General features: G+C 43.0%; 1 long non-coding RNA gene across 1 annotated transcript in view; it reads left to right on the forward strand.

The window, feature by feature from the left end:
• Positions 1-23180, forward strand: part of LOC103381514 (uncharacterized) — a 113980-nt gene that overhangs the window by 8778 nt on the left and 82022 nt on the right. Inside the window, exons 2-3 of the long non-coding RNA XR_521807.2 lie at positions 20448-20513; positions 21059-21140. This is a non-coding gene — a long non-coding RNA (uncharacterized LOC103381514). The remainder of the gene's footprint in view (positions 1-20447; positions 20514-21058; positions 21141-23180) is intronic.

Consider the following 23180-nt stretch of genomic DNA (forward strand, 5'->3'; position numbering starts at 1 on the left):
GGAATATAGTCGATAAATGCGACGTTTTAATGTCGAGCAAATGGAATAAGAAATTCTCTTGACATGACATGAAAATTCACCTCCTGGCAGCCGGCGCAGGGCGTGCCACGTCAGCAGCCAGACAGGCCGACTGGAGCTGACAGGTAAAAAGGGGAGATGATGGTTAGAAGGTGCTATTGTTTCATGGCTTTTTCTTGACCTGTCAGGTCTGGGCACAGAGGCCTGGATCCAGGACCTCCTTGACATGTGAAAACAGCCTTAAAAGGCCGTTATCCAGACTATGGTGATTGCTCTTGTTTAATTGATTTGCTTTGCGCCGAGGCCTGTCACATTAATAATGGTTAAGTACAGTCCCAGCGTGTCACACAGAGTGGTGGGAATTTAACAGCCTTAACTAACTGCTGTCTGTGAAGCGAGGGGAAACGTAGGATCATTTGAGATGCAGCACTTTTGGACCGAATCGCTGATATTTATGATATAAATGCTCCCTGTTGGAGCTGTATATTTTCTTCCTTTTACTGCTTCATACTGTTGGGAGCCTACTTTTATCTTTACAAATCTGCCTCACAATGACCTTTTCATCTGGCCCGTGTACGGCCACGCTATACTGTGTCCCCTTCTCATTATGAACTACCATCCGGAGGAAAACAGAGAGCTACACTGACAAGTAAATGGCACTGAATGAATGAGCCTAACATTACACTGCGCACCACTTCACAGGCGACTTTGGCAGTCTCTGATATTTCCACCGCTGACTGACAGTTTGAAATTGCTCCCATCACCTTGATAATGTAATGCACCTTGCATGTGGACGATCTTTAAAGTGCAGGAAATTAGACTCCCGAGTTGAGAGTCTCTTTTCAAGCAAATATGACAAGAAAATCGACTGCTTTTCTTGCGCGCCCACAGAAAGTGAAAGAGAAAAGGCCAAAAGCAGGTAGCGCAGATGAAAAGGTTACAGGAAAATGTGTCGTAAAGTATTATAGATATTGTGTGTTTAAAGACAGGGCGTTTCAGACGCTGGGTTGTCCAACCCGTTTCCCCCCCTGCCCTCCCGTTTGGTGTCAAGTTCTGAAGCGTTGACTTCATTTGCAAGAGCTCAACTCGGAGCTGACGCGAAAGAACTTACACTATCTCACCGGAAGTCAGATGACAGGAGCGCAGCGTGACAGAGTCATAAGAGATGAGCTGCAGCCAAGATCACCGCGGTGAAGGGTCTTTCTCACTTTGTCTTCCCAATTAGGTAAAGCTAGTCAGGAGCAGGAAGTAAAGCCCGTGGAGATTATATACTGTCGTCCACTTTCCATCAGGTGAGCCAGGATCCTGGCAGGCTGCAGTCATGCTGTAGAGAAGAGTTAAATGACTGCGTTAACTCCTCTGTACGTTGTGGCCCCATGCGTCCTGACAGCTGCCATATTAGTGGTGGAGAACTTCTAGAAGCTTGTCTCAGACTGTATGTAGAATGGAACAGGACTACTTTTTCATTTGGTTCATGTTTACGTTAATGATTAATTGTTGAAAACGATAGTAAAAATTAGTTTCCAGTATTATGAAGAACTTCTGTCGTGTGTCTAGCTGTCAACAGACTGTTTGGCTTCATAAATTATATAAACAAAATTGCCGATGACGAATTCTCTGACAATCCACTGATCGCCTAATTATTTAAATCCTCTCTCGTGCTCGCTCTCTGCAAGTGTTAATGAGCCAAGCAGACAGCCCAGACTTTGGATTTGTTAGCGTAAGTGCAACATTCACCACATCTGTACACAGACTCCTGAATCCTTACGCTGTGTTTACGGAGCCTGCAGGCTGGGGGTGAGACTGTACAGGTAGCTTGTTATGACAGAGGGAGCCCTGTGCAGGTCAGGATGAATGTCTGTGATGGGCAGATTATTCACACTAAAGTAGGCCTACAGAATGATCTTGTCACATTTCACAGGCAGGATTATGGGATACACAGGAGGAGTGTTTCAGTCAGGAATTAGCGTCATGCGGTTGGCTGGAGAGAAGCATGCAAGGTATTTGGCGAGACAGGCTTGGACACTTACTGCTCCATTTGTCTTCTCAGCGATCAAATACTGCAGTTGATGGTTGATTTTCCTGTCGCTTGTGGTTTATGTGAAATCCATTCATCTCCCAGAGTGTGATTTACACATATCAGAGCAGCCTTTGGTCATTGAGAACCGAGGTTATCCGGCTGGGTTTTCATCCGTGCCTTTAGTCACTCAACAACACGGCGCACCACGTACGACACGCTGCGTGTAACCCGTGCAACACCTGCTCCGCGTTTGTGGTTTTGCATTTTAAATGAAGAGGAGTGCGAGTGTCTCCGGGCTATCAGAATAAGTTATAACTGCGATGATTGAGGAGTGATGGAACGAGTGAGCGTAAAGACAAAGTAGTGACGATCTGACAAATGAAATCAAACTTCATAAGACCTGCCAGCAGTGTCAGTTGTTATCCATATCTCTAATGCATTATGGTACGGCAACGCGGCGCGCTGCCTCCTCATCTGTCGGCTCAAATTCATCACCTTCTTGACTGTTTCTTTTAAGTCACAAGTGTCAGTGTGAAGAGGGGTCCTAATTGACATGTGAGTGGCACAGATGTGGACTGCTGCCTTTATTTTGGTGCCAAGAAGGCTTGTGTTGTTTTGATGAGCTATTATTGGCAGAACCTTGTAGCAGATAGCAGTCGGCCTGAAAATGAGAAGTGACATCAGACAGAGATGAGCTTGTCATTGTCTCCTGGCGCCTTCAATCCAGCTTTAAGTTAGAAAAAACACGTTAAACTGTCACTCAAAAGATTTGGGTTTGATTTGCTGAAATTTTATTGGAAATTATTTCAAGGTTTTACAGTCATTTATTCTGAAAAGCCAAAACAGGTTGACATGAATTGGAGCAGACGATTCGTCCTGCCATTTTAGATCCATGCCTCCAGTGTTCATATGCTGCACTATAAATAAAGGAAAAGAAGAAAAACGGCTTCACTTGTGTTCCCTGGAAACATTGGAGGAACGTTAAATCTCCACAAAGCATTTAGTAAAAGTAAAATCTGTCAAAATCCAGAAAATATCCTCTGTTTCCAATAATTAATTTTTATAAGTCTAAAATTAAAGCACAAGAAATGGTCACTTTATTTTTTGGAAATATTTTACATTTTCTTCTAAATAATAGGTTCCCAAGTGGGGGGTGGCAGCCCCAGAGGGGGCTGAGTTATTGCATGTAGCCACAGCAAGGCAAATAAATCTTAGTTTAATCTAATACATTTTTTATTAGTGCCAGTTGTGAATTAGAACTGATTTGTGATATTATTTTTCTTTGTTCAATGGGGAGAGCGGTCTTTTAGATTGAAATGTTTTAAAGTTTGTGTGTGTTTTGAAGTAAATGCTCAATATTGAAATTAGCATCAGAAACTACAGTTATTTTTTCCAACCAATCAGGGGTTATTTGATTTATTTCATGATTTTTGCGATTGATAAATTGAATCATTACGTTAATACAATGAAAACATAGCTGCAGTTTCCATGTAAATATTTTCACAATGTATCAATATATATATATATATATATATCAATACCGTGGAATTAATACCTTAAAATGATGGATGCACCCGATGATAAGTTCAGCTGAAACCCACTTATTCTTGATTCCAAATAATAACAGGAAGTGTACCACCGTTTCAGGATGTGGGGTTTGAAGAAGAAGAAGTCTTTATTTTTATCACTCCCACATTTGGGAAATTCACAATAATGAAAACAACAAGTGCCAGATCTGTCCATGTTCGCAGCACTAACACGCCGGTGCATTTAATGTCCTCCAGCTCAAAGTACTCCGTGGCTACAAACCTTTGTACTGCATTTGAAAATTGCTTTGTTCCATTGTACACGGGTGAAGGCAGCACCCCTGAGAATGGATGCTGCAGATTTGAAAAAGTAATGCACCCTGTGTGGGTAGATACCACTGAAGCTGTGAGTGAGAAAATATGTTTGTCCGAAACGGGCAAACTGTCTCTTAAATATGATTTGAGGACCGAATCACACTCACCATAATACTGCGAAGTGTACAGCGTATAACCAAGGGCCTGAGCACGTCAGGCGTTTACGGCCAACTCAGAGTAAATCAACGTGGCGTCCATAACGTGGAACTCAATAGAAGCACTTCATAATCACAGTGTTGTCTGCTAATATTCACTCAGCTGGAGTACGGTGTAAATAAATAGCTGTGAGGAAAGTGCGTCTCCCTCCACATTGATCACTACCACCAGACCCCAGGCAGCAATGCACCAAAGAAAAACAGCTCCCTTACTTTCACTCATCTGAGGCTCGGTGCAGGTCTTAATAGGCAGAATCAGAATGTGTGCTACACCATCGCCGGCTTTATGAGACCATTACCGCTTTTTATCGTGTATTCCTGGACTAATGGCTTTCTGGACTTCCTCTGATTTATGGCCTGTCAGCTTTGTGGCTGTCCATTAGAATGGGAGGTTGACATCAAGCCAGTGGCTGAAGTGCCTACTATTCAAAACAAGGAAGTGGTGTCCACGTCTCGTGTGTAAATGTTAGTCCTTTAAAATCCCTGCTCCAAAACGTAGTGATGGTTTTGCATCTAACCTTAAAGCTGCTTTCACTGCAGCTGCAATGACACGTCTGTTCTGAAGGTACAAGGAAAAATTGACGAACAAGTCAACTGCATTAACACCCATGTTTGAACCTGGCTGCAGTCACTGTGTTTTCATGGATACTTAATTATGGAGCATAAACTGTGGCCTAAGCACTTAAACACATCATTAAATATTAGTTTGCCATTAGAATTTTATTTGGAGCCTCGACTTTAGTTGACGTGTTAATGAAAAAGGTAAAAGAAGTAACACACCAGTGGCTCACACGTGCAGCAGAAAATGTTGGCATAAATAACGGATAAATCTGGTTTACGCTGGTGTGCTGTAGAACAGAAGAAAAATAAGAAGAAGACTGATTGAATGTTTCAGGGATGATCAGTATCAGGGCCAGCATTGCCTTTGTGTTTGCTTTTTTCTTAATGTCAAAATAAAGTAGCTTTGATAATCTTAACATTTATTTGATGTTTCTTGTAAGGCTTTGTTCTAATGTTATGTCAATTATTAGCATTGAGTTGTCACAACATGGTGGAGGTGAGGGTCGAAAACAAAGATAATAACTTAATGTATCAGGCTGGGATAGATTTCCTAATGATTTCCCACAATCGTCCTTTCAGTGAAAAGGTTTATGTTCTCCTTTATTTGCACTAAGTAGGAATGTTTTTACCAGCAGACTAGTCCATATGTCATGCTACAGCTACCTTTTTATGGCCTAAATATATATATATATATATATATCAGGCTTGTTATAAATATTTCCATCTCAGTGAATTTTCCTTTTTTTTTCTTCTGATATTTAATGTTTAGAATACATCAGCCTTTGATTTCTAATCTTATCATTGCTTTGATTTTTTACAGATTAGCTTCAGTTCATAATAAATACATAGAATCATGCCATTGATGCTCGTGCTCATTTGACACTGCACTGCAGTATTTCAAAACAATTTTTTTCAAATGAACGGCCTCTGTTTTCTGGCGACATGACCAGCTAAACACAAGCAGACAAACAGGAAGGAATGTTTAATTTAAAGAGGATCGTAAAGGGATCCCTCAACAAGAAAGCCACTGCAGATTTGTATCTGGTTGGCTCTTGTCTGACCTTTCCTACTGCCTTTTTTATGTTCGGCTGGACTAACTTTAAAGCCTGCAGAGTCACAGGACAGCGCTGCTACCTCAGATAATCTGCCCTCAATCTTCCATAAACCTTTCTTTATGAGCTCATACACAAGGATCATCCATAGGGAATTAAGGCAGGTAAATATAAAACATAACCGTGACAATTTAACTTTCCCCCGATGTCCTGACAGATAATCGCAGTGTACAAAAACACTACTGCCTGCTGTTGTTACGTGAAACGCCATTAGCGGAGTCTGCTGAGAAACCTCGTCAATATCTGGCCATCTTTGTACTAATTGTTGAAGCTGTGTCTGAGCCACAGGCGGGGGGTTAGGCAGGTGATCTCTCCGATGGGGGGGCGGAGCTGGTCCCGCTTCACACAAAATCAATTCTGGCCTTTGGTGTTTGGCAAGCCAGTGGGGTGGGGGGCACAGAGGGGGAACACATTTCTGACACCTTCTGACTTTTTCATGAGGTACTGTTTGAAGTTTTAGGCCCCCACGGAGGATTCTCGGGGCGATGAATATAAAAGGCTTAAAGCTCCAGTACATCATCGGCATATAACGATAGCTGTATTGATGACAAAGGTCTGATACTTGACTCTCCTTTGACCTCAAGGTCTTGTCTGTAGACATCCTTACACCAAAAAATGTAGAAATGCTTTGTTATCATCGGAGAGTTGTTGTTTTTTTTTTGATGGATCTTCTCTCATTATGTGCGCCTCTTAAGTCTCCCTTGTCTGGAGTGGTTCTGTTCTTTCTCTGTTCATGCTCCGTGGTGGGCACAAAGGAGAGGAGCATGACCTCAAAGTATCTTTTGTTGCAGAGCCGGTGTTGGGTGGTGGCCTTGATTCATGTGATGGGGTCAGGAGGTGTGGTAGGTACTGACAAGGGTGGGCTGACAATGACAAGCTGGAGTTCTGTCGTCCTGGTGGTCCTGTCTTTCAGCTGTCCTTCTAATAACTCCATTCTACTCTTTGAAATTTCATGTTTGATGCGAGGACATTCATGTACGGAGACTGAAGACCAAAGGAAATTAAATACTGAAGGGTTTGGGTTTTTTTTGGACTTTGTGGCACAAACGTATCCACAGATTTTTCTGTGGTTCAGTGTTTGGTTATCATGTCAGATAATTTGATGTTTGTCAAAGTCAGCAGGAGAATGGTTTGTTTTCTTATATATTCGTTTTTCATTACGAATTAAAAATAAACACATTAAAGCAGCAGTCCCTAACTTTTTTATACCAGAGACCTGTAGTGCCAGTTTTCATTAAATTATTTTAAAATGAGTAAATTTTCAGAATAAAACATTTTTTCTGCTAATTGTTTTATTAGTATTGAAGTCAAGTTATTTTGAAAACTTGCTGGATGGCTTTAATTTAAAAGTTTATTTAATATTTTACTATGGCCTTGTACCAAATGACCTATGGACCAGTACTGGTCCAAGAACCAGGGCTTTGGGACCCCTGTTATGTTAATCAATTATATCAAACAGTTAGGAAGTCATTTCTTAAATCTTAGTGAACGATTTAACACAGTCTGACTTTATCAAAAGCAAAAAATCCTGTTGTCTCTCACAGGAAAAACAAACAGCATGAAGACGTTTCTTGTCATTATCTTTGTCTCCGGTGCTAACAGTAAGCGACCCACTTTACATTCAGCAGAGCACCACATCCAAAGAAGTGTCATTCGCTGACTTCCTCTAACAGATGCTGGTGCTCGTCTCGTGGAAGTGCAATGTCCTGGATCTGGTGGCACTGCCATATAACTGCTGTATAAATAGATTCTTGCGACAGAGCCATTCATCTCCAGCCATGAACACATCAACATTAAAAGACAGCTTCGCCAAGACCTCTGTGCTTGTTAGGGCAAGATCAGCAGTCCAGATGCCCAGGATGTAAAGTCGTGAAGGGAAGATTAATTTATCTGTCATCCCTGCCTTTGACAGTAGTTATAAATCTGGTGTAGTCGTTGAGCAGGGGCCACCAAGAAGTTCACTTGGACATTAAGATTTCAAGAGAGCGATAGCAAGAGGCAAGAGGACAAACTTGTGACTCACAGCCTGCCACAAACCCATCAAAGGTCCTTGTGAGATCTATCCGTCCGTGTGGTCGTCTGGTGTTTTGCAGTGTAGGGGTAGAGAGTTCCTCTCTGCTCGTGTTCTTGTCTTGTGTTATTTTCAAAATGGCGGCAATCATGTTAGCAGCCTCGGACAAGCAGTGAGCACAGGGTGTCAAAGGAGCTATTTACTGTGAGATGGATGGGAACAGGCGATCGGAGGTGGTCACATCCTGTGACCATCTGCACAGGGAGTCATGCTAGTTATTCGGATCGGACACAGATGCCGTGCTATAACATGAGCCTCTATGCAGATACTTGGATGTGTGACAAAATGTTAAGAGCCACTCTTCATGGAATGTCAACGGGATTTGGACAGAGCAGCATTCTTTTTTTTTGTACAAGTTGATGTGTGTTTTTGTAGCTGACAGGTATTTGGAGCTTCTGTCATTTAATAGTTCTGACAAATTAATGTCATTAACTTCAAGTCTCCTTTAAACATTGTTTAAATGCTGAGGCGTTTAAACTTCAGGGATGCTGAAGGTGGGGATGAATCGCCGTAGCACATTAAACAGCGTAATGACCTGATCACAGTGATGCGTAGGTGTAACGTGGGTGAGGGGAGGGGCGACACATGATGATAAATCTCTTCCTTTGAAGCCCTTTTTCTTTTCAGCACGTCTGTGTTGCTTTCACTCACATGAAACCTCAGGCTTTGTGTAGTAAACAACACACTTTTGTGATGCAAACAGAGTGTGAATAGAGGTTTTTAAGGGAGTCTATTGTTGCTACATACAGATGTCAACTACAGGGACATTCAGCAGGCCTGTTTGTTTGCATGTGATTAATGCAGTCAGAGGAAGTCATCACTTGCATCCAGCTCTTAATTTACTTAATCATTTAACTGACTAACTAACTAACCAACTAACGAACCAACCAACCAACTAACTAACTAACTAACTAACCAACCAACCAACCAACTAACTAACTAACTAAATATCTAACTTTAACTTTATTCAATATGTTTAATTTATATGCAGCAGCTATAGATGATTAACTTGGAATATATCCCCTTTTAAACATATATATATATATATATANAAATTACATATGCATGTTTATATAAACATATGTGTTTGTAGTACTTTTCAGTATATTTTTTATATATACTGAAAAGTATATATATATAGGCCAAGATCAGCAGTCCAGTATATATATATATATTTTTTTTATATACATACATATATATTATATGTATATTATACATATATATATATTAGGGCAACGTCGCATGTTTAAGCAAACCATCAATTCTGTATACAAGAAAAACCTACCCATTTTACTACACATTCAACCACTTTATTATTATTATTATAAATGTATTTAAATAGTCAGGGGTGGATACCACTTAGCACTTTACTTTACATTATAATGCTTGGAGGTTTTTAAACTTTTAGTCACATAGTGATCATACCAGGCTGTGTGGGAGCGCCGCTTCTAAAGTACTGAACGCAGTGATTACAGGGCTCCAGTCGTGTGTCATTACTCACCATCACCTCTGAGGCTGCCATTGGAAACATTTTTGTTGTTTGGCTCACAAAAACATTCTCAGCCCTGCTTTGAGAAAAGAATTCTGAAAACCCGCAAGACGCTAAGTAGCCTTTATTTAACTTAGCACTTTTTCATTGCCAGGCTAATACTTTTACTTTGAGCATTCATTAAAACTAATGCTGTTCAAAGTCATGACTCATGTGTGTGTTACTGTTAATGAAGACAGTGTTGTCAGTCGTCATCTTCTCCTCCTCCGGGCAGCACAATCCCATACCTAACCCTACAAAGTAAGTCATAATCTGCAGCTGTCTTAAGTGAACCTTATTACATTAATGATGGCATCAGTTGCTCTGCTGGTGTGGTTTGGCCATTGTGGTGCATTTGTCAGAGCTGTGGCACAGAGGACAGTGGGAATTTTTGACATGTCAAAGCCACTGGGGCCAGACGCAGGATTAATGGCTGCCTGCCTGCATCCAAGGTCCTTCAGCGGTAATTGCAAGCAGAATCTGACTCTATGATCTCAGCAGCAGTATGCAACATGCCAAAACAGCCTCCCTTGACAGATCACCTTCCTGCGGTAATAACTTAAGCATGTTCTTTGCCTCAAATTAGGTATTGCGTGCCTCCCGCACCACAAAACAGGAGCAACCACTTCTTTTCCACCGCCTTTGAATATATATCTCAGCATATATTTCATGCTTTGACAGATCTGAGATACCATCACTGTGTAGTCCACAAAGTCTGCTTTTGTTGGCTGCATCATTTTCCCCAAGCACTTGACAAGTGTTGGGATTACATGTTTTGAATAAAAGATGTAATATTCAGCGCTTGCAGTCTTTACAGGGCAGACATAATGAAAAGCTGTCGGAGAGTCACGTCTTCAGGGCAGCTTCACTCTTGGCCTGGCTGCCATGTTAGCCTCCAGGCTAGTGCAGGAATACAACCCAGTGTGCTCGGCTCTCTCATTCTCTCACTTGGTAGTTTGCGTCCACCCTCAGGACAGAGGGACTCCTGTGCGGTGCTCAGCGGTGGGTTGTGTTCTCTGGAGCGGCTAAAAGCCTGGCAGCTCCACCCCATGACTGTCCAAACACACTTGACTCTAGGCATCCACATCAAACGGCGCCCTCTCTGCAAAGCTAACGGCAGGCTTATTTATTTATTTATTTATTTATTTTTAAGATTAAAAAATATCTCCTGCTCCGAATTCCTCCTTGTTTCTTTTCTAAGAATGCCTGCAATTGAGGGGACGGAAGATTTTTTAGCAAAGAGTGCTTCTGACACGGCACCCGGTTCTACTCAAATGCTCTGGATTAAGTGGAAGAGCAAGATTCAGAGCGAGTAACCAGAAAAGACAAGTTAATGAAAGATCCTTTCAGTCCTCCTCTCAGTGGCCCGCTCTGCAGACTTGTCAGACTGAAATGAACTTTCCCAACTATGTGCGTTTGAGAGCGCACGCACTGCGATCACTAATTCATCCCGCCTTGTGATCCTCTGACACTGACGTTTGAGGTTAGATGCTATGTGAAAATGTAAATAAACTTTAGAGGAGCTTTGGGTCAGCGTGGGATGAAATTTATAGTTTTGGCTTTTACACTGCGCTCATCATTCATCCCCCTGTCGAGAGCAGGGGCCTTGATCAGCAGAGCCTGTGCTGGCCCTGCGGTGACCCCGCTGCCTATCTGACCAGCTGTGGTTCAGATGCCTCAGTCTGACATGTTCACATTACTGTAGTATCTCTGTAGAGTTTTTTTTAACCCTTGTTGCACTGGAACAGGACCAATGAGGCAATCATCTCCCATCTGTCTTATTACTTACAGGGAAATAGGTTGTGAATTATTATACCAAAGACCTGCTGAGGCTCATTTACAGAGAAATCCAAACAAGTGACAACATGACATTTTGTTTGTCTTTTTCTCAACCTTTGTCTAAACGCGATCTTTAAATTTTGTCTAAATCTAAGTGTGCCAACGTTTCTGTTGAAGACAGCTGTTATCATCAGATGATGTGACTTTGTTAAACTGTCACGTTAGGAGAGGGTTAGGAGGCACTTACTGAAAACTGGATGTTGTTGGCAATTGCTCTAAACTCATTGTATATTTGCACACGAGAGCAGACTGTACAGTTTTATATAGGCTCCCAGTTAGGTGTTGAACAAACAGCGGCTCATTTCAAACATCTCCATTAAAGAAATTATGTTTGTGTTTAGCTGCCGCCGTGTATTCCTGTTAGATTGGGGCCGTGTGGGTGTGACTGCGGTGTAATTAAAACATGTTGTCTTCAGTTACCTGGAGAAATAAAGGCTTTTGTTTGCTGACTGACTGTCATAACTGACAGCTAGAAGAAAGACTGAGCCTCACTGGAGCTGGGAGAACAAAGCGTCTGTGTTTTACCTCCATTCAGCAGGTGAGCGCTCCAGCTATTCATTTGTGAAGGGCCACCTCCTTTAATTGGTCCTAATCTGCTGTGATTGGCTTTGATCTCCCTGACAGTTTGACTGCATTAGCACGAGTCTGCAGCAGGCTAATCCTTTGCGTTGCTTGTTCTTTTGGCGCAGCCAGAGGCCTGTCCAGCAATAATATGTCAGCTGAGGGATAAGCCCTCATCAAACAACCAGGTCTAAGCTTCTGGAAAATGGGGGTTGAAGGGCCACCATCATGCTGGGCTTCAAACAAAGATAGAGACGTAAAGCAGCTCCGGCCTGCAGCGGTGCATGTCTCAGTTCAGAGCTCATGTGGGAGCCTTGTATGTTGTTTTTTTTTTTTTTTTATGCTCGGTAACCTTTGAGCAAACTCGTTGTCCTGTGACCACTCACACTTTGTTTTTAACGATAAACACCATTATACGGCATTTTAACCTCCAGCTAGTCTTCAGCAGCACAATGAGCGCCGTATTTCCACCACCGGCCTCCGTTCTTAGACACACTGCATGCATGATCCACATGTCCAAACAGGGGCCTCGTCTGTGCAGTGTCATCTTATTGGGAGGTAACAAGCGTATAAAATGTTTGTCCTGAACTCCGGCTGAACTCCCATGAATTATGATGGCCATCTCAGTCAACAATATCTGCTTTGAGAGCAGACATAGAGCCATAGTGTTTGAAATGTTAAAAAAATATCAGCAGAGTGATTAGATCACACATCCTGGTGATTTACTTATCACCACTGTCGCATCTGCGCTTCACAGGACCCTTTGTTTCCTTTTTATATAATTAGTAATACAACAATAATATTCAGTCTTTCATATTAGGGCTTGCATGCGAAGAAGCCATTTACACACTGCACGCTAAAGGAGACTTAGTAATAAACATGTGGGGGTCACAGGGGATGTCATGCTGCCTGTATGTCGAGCAGTTGTTCAGCATGGAAACCACTGAATGAGCCGACTGAAGTTTTGTCATTATCAAAACTGCAGTTTTGAGTTTCTGCTTCACATTCGCAAAATCTATTGTTTGGTTTTAGCCAAAAATGCTGGCGAACGATTAGCTAACAGTTACCAAAACTAAGCTAGGTAAAAGCCAAGAATTAAGGATGTCCTCGTGACTCAGTCAAAGTGTCTAAAATACTATATATATTTTTTTTCATTCAAGATTTCAAATGCATAACAAAACAAACAAACACAAATCAAATGGACTTACTATAAATTACAATAATGTTCAATGTGTAAACATGTCTTCTGGAATCTGCCCTGACGCAGCAGCAGCATTAGCAGCAGCAACATTAGCAGCAGCTCCTGTAAGTGGTCATCTGCTTCCATTTGTGTTTAGGGCCATTTGGCCGATCTGCCATCCATCAGAAAACTGTAAAAATATTCCGTTCACCAGGGACACCGGAGGAAGGTGACTCGCCAGTCATGGGCACAAGGTAAAGATTAATCAGATGTTATGTGTACTATCACCAGCTGGCAGCACCAGCCTCTAAGCTTTTGAGTGAGTAAGTCCACAGAGAGGCCTGTGGCACAGCTGAGTTTGTCTTGTAAAAGTGCAGCTGTCCAAGACATGACAGCTACAGCATTAGCAGGGCCATTAAGAGGTGTAGAACATTTCCAGGGAAACCATTTGAAAAATGACAACCTCGGGCCCTGCTGAGATATTAATTATACACAGCAGCCTCGGAAAATAAGCGAAAACAGTTGGTAAGACAAAAGACACCTTGTGTTCTCACAAGATGCCATGTTTGTGCATCAAGCATTTAATAAGCAATTTGCAGACGCAGAAGAAGAGACGGTAAAAGCTGAGTTTTTAACAACCGCCGGTACAATGCTAAAACAGGAACGGCCTGCAGAAAAGCCTGACAGCTCAGTTTCTAAAATGGAATTAAATGTGGGAATTAGAAATGATTCCAGGAGCAAAATGAAATTGTCTTGACAGTCTGTCTGTGCCAAGACTTTAGATAGGGGAAAAAAATGAAAATATATTATTGGGGTTTTTTTTAATGTCTGAGAGGATAATTGCTGCTGAAAATCAACTGTTCTCCAGACTGGACTCTGGTCTTTGACTGTTCCTAGATTAATTAAAAAATGTTCAGCTACTGAAAATAACTAACATTTATATATGGAATAATATACTTGAATTTAAGGTATAAACTTTGTCAAAGCTAAAATCTTCAGATGTTTTAATGTCTATCAGCACAGAACGTGCAAATAGAGACCCAGAATGTCCTGGTCTTTTAAAGTATGGGGAAAACCTGTAAAGCACAGCACAGCCTGCAGGTAAAACAACAACAACTCTTGAGGGCACGCAGGTTGTAAAATTGACGTACAGGTTTTTGTGTGAAAGAGTCATTCTGCCTCATAAGGAGGTTTTTGCAATGCTGTAACAGTGGAGATTAGCGGGCCGCTGAACTTGTTCGGCCCTGCAGGGGGGGTTGTACGGGACACAGAGAATCCTCTCTCGTTATAGTGGAAAAATGAAACTTGTGGCATTTGTGCCAAGTTTTCCTCTCTGTACGCCGGATTTTAGTGGTTTCATTATAACTACGTCTGCTCGTGGTGGTAATTGAAGATTAATTTAAAACATTTTCAATAAATTTAAGGCATTAACAAGGATCCAGCAAGGTGTCTGCTAATTAAAACGGCACGTCCCAGAGAGCGCCGTAATTCCCATAAGAATGCGGCGCATTAATTGGTCATGACTAAACCCAGAGTAGAGTTGATTACATTGGCGGTGGCACGGCTGCTCAAACTGCTCTAAACGCTCGCACTGCTGCACGTACAGGAGCTATTTTCCTGTCCTCTCCTCAAGGGAACACGAGGAACTGATGATGGCCACATAATGTCTACTCAACTCGCGGTGCCATAAATAAGGCGCTGCCCCTGAGTGCAAACTATGTTTATTATAGCCCCTGAACCTCTGCGCCAGCCCTTGGAGTTACTTATGCAGATAAATGCAGCACCATTCATCATCACTTCTATTCATAAATAGCCAATAACTCATCTCTCTCCCCATATGGAAGATTAGACCTTGGAAATGTGACTGAAGCACAGGAAGTATTCAGTTGGTGAAAAACACGAGTGATCTCACAGCCGCACGCACACACCCCCGTCTCCCCTTTCGTCATTATATCTTATTCTTCAAGTCATTTCCCTGCTCAGCTATCATGTGCCAGGCCGCGGAAGAATCATAGAAGGAGCTCCTTGGTGGTTTCACTGACTGAGAGTAGATGAGGTGTTTTTCTTCCCCCTCTCTCCTCACTGTAGTGTGCTGGTTTGCAGAGGAGAGGCCACAGAGGTGCATAGACTGATGAGAAGGGATGATATATGTAGCGCCGCTGTACCAGCTCTCCTCTGGCCCATTGTCATTAATCACGGCCATTAGGCTCGCCCTCCACCGCTGCTCGCCTTGTCTGCGCGCAGCCATCACAGCCTCCCTTTTGTCTCATATCCATAAAGGGAAAGGCCGTATACTTTCACCTCGCCTCCCTCTGCACAGATACAGGGATGCTAAAAAGGGTGCTAGCATGTGTTCTAGGGGACTAAAAGTTATAATTTATCATGATGACACGCGAGACATCTTGTTACCTGTGAAGCAGAGGTGTTTAATTCAGAGCCTTATCATTTGGCACATTCCTCTTCTCCCCACACTGGGTTCTCAGCCACTGCGTGATTTACTATTTTGTGGAAGAAATAAGTCAAATTGTTTTTAATCTGCGCGCACACAAAATCGCGGCGGCTAATCAGCAGTCAGGGTCGCTCTCTCTCTCTGTCTCTCTCTCTCTCTCTCTCTCTCTCTCTCTCTCTCTCTCTCTCTCTCTCTCTCTCTCTCTCTCTCTCTCTCTCTCTCCTGTGTAGCCCAGTGTGTAGCCCAGTCCTCACATCGTTAAGTCTCCCCCCATCCTTTGTGTCATCAAACCCAAGAGGTCTGATATGATAATATGTGTGAACTGAAATGTGAAAGCAATTCATATCACTTTCCAAAGGCTTTGAATTTCTGATTTGCATAACTAGAGAAAATGATATTAGATGGGCATATTGATTTAATTTCATCCTAGAGTGCTGTTAATTATGGTATCATAAAAGTGTCATCTCTTTATTATCGGGTTCAGAATGGAGGTTGATAGCCGGCTTTTGGCGTAGAATTCACCTAACGTAGGAAAGGCTCTCATCATGACACTGTTCCGCATAATTTTACATTATGAGACTGGGCCAAGATTTGGAAGATACTCTTCTTTTTTCAAATCATTATCTCTGAATCAAAGTTTTTTGGCTTTAAAGGATTAGCTGTACCACTTCTCACACCCGCACATCCTTTGATAGCATCCGCTATCGTACGCTCTAAGTGTTTGACGTCTGCTTTGTTTGGCCTGTGTTGCTGGTGCCTTGATTTAGGCCCCGTTTACACAGAGAAGATACGGCCCTGTGTTTGATGAAGACGGAGCGTTGGGCCGATCCATGTGAATGCTCTGTTTTCGGCGGAAACTGTAGTCGTATCATATCGTATCAGTACTCAGTAAAAAAACCAGGTTGGCACGTTTAGCACAACATGACCGGAAAAAGGCGCTTGCTTTCAGGTCTGTCAGACATGTGAGTCACATATGGCCTTTGTGTTTGTTGTTCATATCACACAGAGTGCAATCTGTATGGCATCATGGGTCCAGTTGTGCTACTGCACATCCTGAAGAGCAGCCCATGGTCAATGGGAGGATGGCTGAACAAATGAAGTATCCCCTCCCCTGCTGCCAGATGAATTTGGATCTTTACAAATGGATTCTCCCAGCTCAATTTATCTAAATGAACAGTGATCATGGGGCAGATCTCCCCCATCCTTAATGCTGGACCGCTATTGAACAGATATCTCTTTAAACACAGCAAATAGGTGGTCTGGGCTGAAGGAAGGCCATGTGCATTCATTACCTCACGTCTCTCTTTTTTTTTTTTTTTTTTCTTTTTCTCGGGAACACAAAGCAGTGCATAATGTTCAATCTGATAAGTGTTCTCCTGCGTGCGCCAGCCTCCTCCTCCTCCCCCCGCCCCCACTTCCTTCATCATGCCATACATCACTGGCCAGCTCAGCTGTGGTTTGCGAGAGGAGAACTCTGGGATTGGTGTGGCTGAAGTTGATGAATAGGCCTGTGAGGGTGAGAAACTCCAGGGCCAAGCTGTAGGTCCATCCCCATGGCATGTGATGCTGATTGGCTTTGTCCTGTGCGGCCGCTCTGGAGAAGCGGACATTAAGATTAAGTGATGCTGTCGTGTCGGGGAGCAGTGCACTGCATCATCCTGGGGAAGAGACAGCTGCGGTGGTTAATCCTTCATCGCCAGGGGAGCGCTGCCAGAGCAGAGATATACAGCCAAAGATAACCCTCCATAACTTCTGCTAAAGATCAGAAACTTTGAGTTTGCATCCATCTGTCCTCAATCCTCACTTAAAAATGAGGAACGAGCAGAGACAGCGCCACAGACAGTGGAAAACAAATGGAGCAAATAACATCAAGATGAGGCGAATGTTTTAGTGAGCGGTAATAGTACCTCTCTAACTAACAGCCAGTAGAAGCCAGTCATTGTGCTGCACACGCTGTAGCTTCTGTGAGAGGAGGGGGGGGGAAAGCAACAAGGGCAAACAAACAGAAACCCATTTGCACGGCCTCTGCAATCACTCTTGTGTCAGTGGCTAACGGACAGAGGTGTTCTTTATCACACATCCTGAGTTGTGGGAATTTCCAGTAGATGGAAAATTAGATTTAAACAGAGCAGAAAAGGCGCTGGGAGTAGGGCTAAAGTGGTCTGTATTTATGTGTCTGTGTGTGGCATCAGCACATTTCAGATTGCTGGGTTTGCATGTTTGTTGTTGCTTTGATGTAGCTGTCATGATGTGATGGATGAACATCATCATGTAAAGAGTAAAAGGAGAGGTTTGAGCTGCAAGAAGGAGCCGACATGTTATATTTCCCAGGATGGCCTGAAAAGACATTATAGCGGGATCAGTCTCCCTCTATCCACTTCACCCTCTCCGCTGCAAAAAAAAAAGAAAACAGCCAGTCTGCTTGAACTTTACCGCTTCCATTTTCATAGCAGTTGTGCTCTCACTTTTTTTGAATATGGTAATTTCCTTGTCGGAGATCCTGGGGGGATGATGTATTCGGGATGGCGGAGGCATACCTGCAGAGAGCACTTGTGACAGTGACATATTAGTTAGGGTGTCTCCTGGAATCTGATAACTTCAAATTTGCCACCTTGTTAAGTTTTGATTTATGTGATACCATTTCACTAAAGTAATTGGCCTGGCCTGTTGTAGAAAATAATCAGCCTCTCTGCAGAACAAATGCTGGGCCATGCTAATGAGGCGGCCCGAGTGCTGAACTGATGCTGCCGACTGACAGTTATTAATGATTGTTATGATATACAGACGAGTCCAGATTGGAGTGAGTGTGCTGGAAAAATGTGACATTTAAAAAATATGGCATATTGGGAAGTACTAATGAACTAATACTCTGCTAGGAAAACAATCATGTGCGTTGTCAAGGCAATGTGTAATTACCCAGCAGCCACCCTGACTGGTGCTTTGGCAAGCAGGCTGGAGGGAGAGCTAAACAACCTGGCTGCTAATGGATACAGCTCTGCTGGTAAGGGGCTCAAATGCAGCAGGCAGTGACAGAGGTGTACAGATTGATGAATTAATGGGGTCTTTCCTGGGACATAAGGGGAACCGCTGCGGCATATGCTCAGCTTGTTACTTTGGAAAGTCTACCGACCCTGAAAGTGAAGCCATCCCACGCAGGGAGTTGTGGCTTTTTTATTGCTATTTTTTTTTTTCCTGGGGGGTTTGATCGCACACAGTGAAGCGAGTTTCATATTGGTGTCCTGTAAGTAGTGCTGGCTTGGCCCGCATGATAAATTAGCACTATCAACATAGCAGCGTTTATTGGTAATTACTGCCATTTTACTCTGTTCTGTTCCAAACCTCAGGTAGTTTTTTTTAAATGTATGTATAACATTTATATTAGAAACACAACCTTTATGATCTTGAAAAAAAAATTGTCTTCCAGACAAGTTGGTACCCTTTCTAAAAAATACAATGATAAAATTGTTTTGAAAATAGAGATAGAAAATGTTTCAGTTTTTCTCTGACCTGTGTGGTTTGTGGTTGTGAAATTGAGGTCAACAAGGAGCAAAAGCTATTCCCACTCACTGCAGCAATTATTACGCTCAGTTTCTAAACAATAAAAATGTATTTTTTTTTAGCCCAAATCACTACACTGGAAGACAACAGACTCCTGTCAACTCTGTCCAAAGGTTGAACAGTGGGCAGTGCCTCCACTGGACACTAACCAAAGCCTTCAACACCGGATCAAAGGGTCCCGTGAATGACACCCCCCTCCCGCTGACCTCCACGGTCCATCCTCAGTCACTTGCAGAGCTCCTCACATAGTTGTCATTTAATCACGGAGCTGCGACACCCCTCTGTCAAAGCTCTCCAACATTTGTACTAAGCGCCGACTCCCACTGAGTGAGAATGAAAGTTCTCACAGCTGCTAACTGTCACTGTGGTCTTACTTCAACAAGTACCCATTGGTGTTGATGCCTCTCCCCCTCCTCACCTCCCTCCCATTCATCTCCCATCAAGCCTGTGCATTAGGGCCGACTTCCGACCGCATCAGCGGGCCTCCTCGGCCCACAGAGAGTCCCAGAGCCATCAGTACGAATTAACGTGGAGGCTTCTGTAATGGTGATGCTTTTGGTGCCACTGAGCATTATAGCCACTCCAGGGCTGAGGATCTTTGTCAGCTATTATTTCAATACGTGAGTGTGTGTTGCCTCGTCTTTCCAGCTTCAGTATCGTCCACAGTCAGCGTGGCTGTAGGCGTCCAGGTTCTGATAGTTGACCTTCTTTTCTCATTTGTGGTATCAGTGAAGCTGAGGTTAGGCCACCGTCCTGGTGATAATTACTAACTCTGACTGAAGGCCTCCATCCATGCCTTTAAAAAACACCACACTAATTTCATTGATTTAATTAGAACGAATATGGATATGATTGGCTGTCCAAGTTACAGTTATTGGATTTTGAAATTGGAATTTTCAAATTGATTAAATGTTTAATGTAATTAATCTAATTAATCACATTTAACATGACTAATCGCGATCATACTCGATTACATTTACTATAAAGTTTAAACAATGTTTTTTTTTGTTTGTTTTTGAATACTGAAGACGTCAGGAGCAGGTCTTCTCTTTGGAGGCGACCTTATTGGATCACCATACTGTTACATCAGACCACAGCGTGGACTGTTGGCTCTTACACCTACATATCTGTTGTCTCTAAGGCCTGAACAGTGAAGCTGGAGCTCCTATTAAAAGGTTGGACAAACATTTCTGTGCTGGCCGCAGACATAGTAACCAAGCTGGGAAGCCACATGCGTCACACGGGTGTTAAGAGTCGTTCCAGAATTTTCTCGTCAGGGCGGTACTTTTTGATGACATGTGATGAACTGCTGCGGGAACTTTAAAATGAGCTAATAGTAGATGCGGCCATCACACAACGTATTTTTCTTACTCCACCAAAACAAAAACTAGAAACTATTAAATCCGATCTGATCTTTGGTTCTAATGACTGACGTCTTGTTCTGACCTCTGTTTTAATACCCTCCCTCTGTCTTTCTCTCTCCCTTCTCTTCAGATGCTCCCCCCGTCTCTCTCCGAACCGCTCCCACCGCTCAGTCCTTACGTTCATCAGAAGAGACAGGTGAGTTAGTGTGTGTTCAACACCAAACCGCCGTAATTGTTTTTCATACAGAATGAGAGCCACAGACTAGACAGGGATTGTAGAGAGACAACAGGACTGATTAGCCAGGGTTGGATTAGCTTGCTGGACCATTGTGACGTCTGTCTCCTTCCTTTCCCTGGACGGTGGATGTGATCAGTCCTAGTGGTGGGCACAGACAGGAGACTAGGTGAGATCATGGACAGCGTAGAGGAAGGAGACTTTCCTCTGACACTCAGTGGACCAATCAGCACGAGGCTTGTGATTGAGCTTGTTCACTGTACTCCTACAGCAGTGATCATCAACTGGCGGCCCGCCAAACCGTCCAATCTGACCCATGACTGGATTCCAAAATTGTGTGGATTAAAGAGGAAACTGTTGTGTGGTCTCCCCTATTAAAACATCTGAAAAAAAAACCAACAACTAAGACTTAAATTACTACCAGGAATCCCCTCTATTTATGACTCTGATTAATGAAAAGATTGGTTTGAAAAAAGAAAAGTGATTTTTATTTCATTTTATTTCAGTGTCCGGCCCCGAGCTGAGTCTGTCCAGAAGAATTTCTGGCCCTCCGACAAATGCGGTTGGTGACCCCTGTCCTCCACTTTGGTAAGTCCGGTGTTTTTGCATGTTATTAATGTGGTTATGGATTGATGCTGACTTTTAAATGGATGGAGCGGAGTGAGTGAGATATGAAGTTTGTTAGCTTAGAGCGCTCTCGCCATAAATCACCGGCAATTACAGTGTTTTTGAACAACATAAATATTAGGCTTATTTAAAAGAACATTGAATAGCTGTGTGCCCTCATGGCCTGGAAAACTAATGTGCACTATTCAAAATATGCATCCCATCTGGCTGCATCTTGTTTACAGAGCACAGTGGCAGCTTGGGGTTATTAATCACTTTTGTCTTAATTACCCTGCATAGCTGCTCCATCCCCAACTCCGCATTTGACCTTTTTGCTGGATCCTTTTACGCCATTAATCATGCAAAGATCAACGCCAGCCAAATAAGAGTAGATTGCAGAGCATTGCCTCAGCGCCGTATGGGGGAACATGAAGCACTTGGAAAGCAACTTGTGTGTAATTATGTGTAACCATGAACTATCAGCACAACTGGTTTGTTTTTGCCACCTGCATTTTAAAAAGCACTATGTCCTCAGATGAAAACTTTTCCATGTAAACCTTTTGTTTTTTGTTTTTTTTGGAGAATCACCAAACACGGAGATAATAAATGTTAGCCTTCTTTAGCTCTTTAGCTAGGTAACGTTTATGGTTATTTGCCATATGGCTTGGAGCAGAGTCAGCCTTCACTTTAATCTGACAGGTAAATGAGAGTCTGTGTGTGGTCTTATCTGCTGATGAGGGACACTTCAGTCCTGTAGGCTTCAGCGTCCTTGCCAGAAAGTCGATACAGTTTGCGGAGAAGTCTTAACCCTGGCTGATTTCTATTCGTCACCAGCAGGCTGAAGAGTGAGATATTGTCATCGTCAAACCAATCACATGGGCCGTAACGAGCAGACACGCATGACGAATCGCCATCAGACAGTCTCTTTTGTTTTCAGGAAAATTGATTTTAATTGGTAAAGATTTCATCTGATGACCTGCGCTGATTCTCCACACCCCTGTGGTCGATTGTTTCCAGTAAAGTTGTGTCATTCATCACTCAGGTCAATAGCACAGCGGATCAAATTTGCATTTCACACTGCGGCCGAGTGATATGAGTGAACTCCTCCTTTTCCTCCGCTCCTCACCTCAGAGGCGGTTAAACAGATGAACTATTGCAGGACAGAGATTAAACTGTAACTGAGGGAGCCTCAGTCCTGTGTGAATGAGGCCCGACAGACAGTTTATCAGTAAACTAATTAACATGATTTATGGTCACGGGTAACCATGAGGCTGGCCCATAAATACAAAGGGCCGGCAGAGCTGCTCCTTCTAAGGCGAGATGTTATCAGACCTCTTCCACTTTGCTGGCATGGAGTCAGCATGCATTTGTAAATGTGGCTACTGTGCATGAAGCGCCCTGCCCCCCTTGCAGTGGGTCAGGAGTTCAAAGCCTAGCCTGAAGAGTTGAGGAGTAGGGCGTGAACTCCCGACCCTGTTCATGTAACAGGCCGAGCAGGGGAGGCCGGTCCCACCCAGGTGCCTGTCTGACCTCCAGCGTGAAAATAGCTGAATTTAAGTTGAATTAATGGCGGATGCTTCACACGGGATGGTTTAAATCAAATTAATTGAAGGTTTTACTGATTTATCACAGGGAAAGTCGGCAGCACAGTCACATCTATCACAATGCTGACACGTGGTTGGCCGCCCCAAATTTTCACTTACCGCTCGTGTGGAATTTTGTTCTTTTTCGTGACTTTGGGATCGCTGTTTACTTTTAGAAGATTTACTGTTTCCCCCAAACATGTTAATTGAGCTCTTGTCTTTTATGTGGGTGATGTAGTGTTTTAAGTGACGCAGTCCGAGGTCGCCAGGTCTTTAACGCAGGCTTCGCCTCAGGTTTATTTTGACAATAAACACAGCTTGAAAGGCAGACGTTGTCAGCACATTATCTTTTGATTTAGACTGCATTAGATAAGGTTTTGGAGATAGTGGAGGGTGGGCCGGGGGGGGCGGGGGGGGGTGGGCTGTTATAAATTAAAAA

Source organism: Cynoglossus semilaevis, chromosome 8 (genome assembly GCF_000523025.1).
Source record: "Cynoglossus semilaevis isolate Cse_v1.0 chromosome 8, Cse_v1.0, whole genome shotgun sequence".
Taxonomy (NCBI): domain Eukaryota; kingdom Metazoa; phylum Chordata; class Actinopteri; order Pleuronectiformes; family Cynoglossidae; genus Cynoglossus; species Cynoglossus semilaevis.